The following is a 3846-nucleotide window of genomic DNA, read 5'->3' on the forward strand; positions in this document are numbered from 1 at the left end:
GTTTGGATAAATCATACGATCTAATAACTTTTCTTATGTGATTGAATCGTATATTTTCGTTAACTGATTAGTTTCTTAAAGTGCATCTAGTTAATGTAAATGTTGGATTTAGCAACACATAAAAATAAATCTAAAGTTTCTCCCAAATGTTAATATATAAAATACAAGAACTAGAGAATATATACCCATCCAAATCTATTAAAAATTAAAGAAAGTTAAAAAAGAACGAGAAAATATGCTCTGGGATCCTTTTAGCGAGTGAACATAACAACATTCGGAGGGATTAAATTCTAACCCTCTAGTATTAAAAACAGAGGGTAAATAGATTTATTAAATAATAAGTTAGGAATAACATAACAATCCATACGTACCAAATAGGTTGTTACATAAAATAGACATTTACTTTTGTTATGTAAAGGTGGATATAGTTATACAATGGGATAAATTTAAACTAACAACCAAAGCAAACATGAGCTTACATAGTTACGTTCTTGGTTAAAGCTTGTTTTTATACCAGTAAATACCTTTGTCTTGAGATCCTTTATCTTTCTCCACATAGATGCACTCCTTTGTATCTCTCCACAGTGCCTTCAAAATTGGGGTATCATCTAACTTGTAGTAATCCCCTAATAATGGCTTTATAGCTTTGTTTGACTCCATAGCATGGTAATGCGGTATATATGAGAATATATGATGCAAAACATGAGTATCTGTAACGTTATGGAGGACCTTATTTAGCATACCAAAATCTCTATCTATTGTAGCTAAAGCTCCTCTTAAATAATCCCACTCGGACGAATCATAATGTGGCAATGAAAAGTGAGTGCGGTGCAAAAGAGTTATTAGCACTATAAAGCCGTTCACAATAAGAAGGGGAACCCCATAAATGCATACAATCCAAGCTAGCCCTTGTGCCAAAGTAATGCGATACAACACATAAGTAGCTGCAATCACGCCTGCATCTGAAATGTAGATTTGTAGCCTTTCGCGATCAGTATATATCGGGCTATATGGATTATAGTGACATACAAAACGGTCATATTTTTGGCCGGAGATATTGAAGAGCAAGTATAAAGGCAAGGCAAAAGTAAGGGTGAAGGCAAGTACGAGTACTAGTCCTACTGGATTATTCAAGTATTTGTAGTATCATCTTAGTTTTGATTTAAGCCTTGGTATGTAGACTTCATCATTCTCCATGGAACAAGTGTTGGCGTGGTGACGACGATGACTATGTTTCCAGGCAAAGTACGGCGTTAAAAGTGCAGAGTGGAGTATAAGACCAACAATGTCATCTACCCATTGGTATTCACTGAAGCCGTGGTGGCCACATTCATGGCCAATGACCCATATTCCTGTGCAAACACAACCCTGAACGATCCAATAAACCGGCCATGCTATGAAACTATAGGGGGATGGAAGGAGATGGAAGTAAGTGGCCGAGATGTAGTAAAAAATGGAGACAAGTATGAGATCTTGAACAAGATAAGAGAAGGAGCGAACAAGAGATCGATGAAAGCAGTGAGGAGGAATGGCCTTTTTTATATCACCAATTGTAAAAGGGGGCTTTGAAGATGGAGCTCTTTGGACAGTATTTTTCTTAGTTTTAGTTGTTGAAGATGACATATTTCCACCGGCTCCCATTTCTTTTCTCCTGCCGCGCTTCAATATCCTGAATCTGCAACAATTAAGTTTGCTGCAAATTAATGTTGGTTCATCTATTGTAGTCATTGAGTAAATACGAAAATGTAACAGAGAAAATAATACAAAAATTTGAAAAAAATGGCAGCCCGGTGCACAAAGCATCCCGCATTCATACAGGATTCGGGAAAGAGCTGCACCCATGACCCAAGATGTAGGCAGTCTACCCTAATACAAGCATCAATGACTGATTTCATGGCTCGAATCCGTGTCCTATAGGTCAAACGGAAACAACTTTACCGTTGCTCCAAGACTCCATTTAATTAAGGATAAATGTTTCCCCGGACGGAATGCTTCATATGTTAGGGAACTAACCCATAATCTATTTGAAACAAATCTCCAATTAACCCAAAACCCCAGTTAAGACTAATTGTAGTGTAGTTTAGTTTCCTGTTTGATTATTGCAAAGGGCCAATTTGTCAACTACTGAAACTAAGTAAAGATAGATATTACTGAAAAGAAATACTACCTCAAAAAAAAAAAAAAAATACCACCTTTTAGCCTTACCTGAGATTAAATCTGGATATGTTTCTCTCTCCTACTTACTCTCTTCTTTACAAGAACAGAGAGAGATGGCTTTTGATTTTTTCTCACTTTCTGAAGATAATTTGTGTATATATAATGCCCTGGCCCTGGCTATTGAGTGTTTCACACTTAGAGTCGTTTTACTACTATCTATCTATCCGTTTTACTACTATCTATCTATCTATAGACAATACATCATTAGAGCTAATATATGTGATATAGGACACGTAGGTATATACAAGGTATGCATGGATTATGATGTATGAATTAGTTGTGTAGAGATTATAATACATATATAATTTTAATGGGACATCTGGTTCATTGCATAAGAATTGGATATATAGTGTTTAAATTAATTATACTTATGTTTGATTTGAAACTATTTGTTTACAATTATATCCTTGAACAATTGAGTAACTTAAACGAGGTTTGATCAGCAGTAAAGGGTAGTTTTGACTTTTTAGGAGCTTTATTAGGTTCGGAATAATACATGTATTGATTTATAAGTTACACAAGGGTTAGTTATGCAAAAACTGAAAAATAATATACCTATAATCCAGGGCGGAGCTAGTTCTTCGGTTACGGGTTCGGGCGAACCTATTAACTTTGGTCCAACCATATATCTATCTTAAGAAATTAATTGAATATGTGTAAATCATTAATTTAGTATCCAAAACTTAAACAGATTAGAATTCTGAACTCATAAACTTCAAATTCTAGTTCCGCATCTGCCTGAATTTTTATTTTTATTTATTTATTTATTTATTTTTTCTCAAGTTCCAGCAAAAGTAGTTTTACAAGGCGGAGGACCAAACGAAGCCTCCAAGGTAACATTTGACACTTGATAACAAATAAATACATAATTTTATACCATGATTATTTTTTCTAAATAGGGCACCATACCAAATACTCCATTAATGGTTTGGCCAATTAAATTCCTTCATTAATGGCAGATCTACAAACTGACAATGATAGAGTGGAGAGATTTAGATAAGAACAAAAGAGGCCATAAGCTTGGCAGCTTCATGCAATAATATTGTATTGTCCAAGTGCATTAGATTCAGTTTATTATTGTCTGATTACAAGATACCCTATGCAAGAATGTTGTTTATTTAAAAAAACGAATAGTCTTATAGGTTGTTGCAGAAAATAAATAAAAACTCAATGAAAAGTTTAAAGTACAACATCTAACAACTGATGTGATGAGTTTGAAGCCCAAATTAGAAAGAGAGTTTGGTTAGTTCTTAACTTTAGGCAATACTAATATGAAGTTGGAGACCGTCGAGCCTAATTTTAGACCTATGTCAACTTTAGACAGTTAGTTATCAAGTAACCTTGGCAGTCCCATACTTCAGACTTATATATTTAAAGTTTGAATCTTTAGATCCACTATTTTTAACTTCATTCTCACGAGTATAAAATTGACTCTGAGGCGATTAAGCTTTGTGAAATTTATAAACTTCCGGCTATTCTTCAAATAAGGGTGCTAAATACGGGAAAAATTGGTACATAGCCACTTTTTAGGTCGGCTATTAATGTTTAGCCATATAGAGTATAAAATAGCAAGTGAATTCGCAGGTCTACGAACTGACAAGGCTAGAGTTATTTAAGAAAGTAAGTAGA

The 3846-nt window shown here is 34.4% G+C and overlaps 1 pseudogene; it reads right to left on the reverse strand.

Annotated features, from left to right (window-relative positions):
* Nucleotides 1-313: 313 nt before the first annotated feature.
* Nucleotides 314-2430, reverse strand: LOC107797104 (delta(12)-fatty-acid desaturase FAD2-like; annotated as a pseudogene).
* Between the last annotated feature and the right edge of the window lie 1416 nt (nucleotides 2431-3846).

Source organism: Nicotiana tabacum, chromosome 20 (assembly GCF_000715075.1).
Source record: "Nicotiana tabacum cultivar K326 chromosome 20, ASM71507v2, whole genome shotgun sequence".
In the NCBI taxonomy this organism is placed as follows: Eukaryota; Viridiplantae; Streptophyta; class Magnoliopsida; order Solanales; family Solanaceae; genus Nicotiana; species Nicotiana tabacum.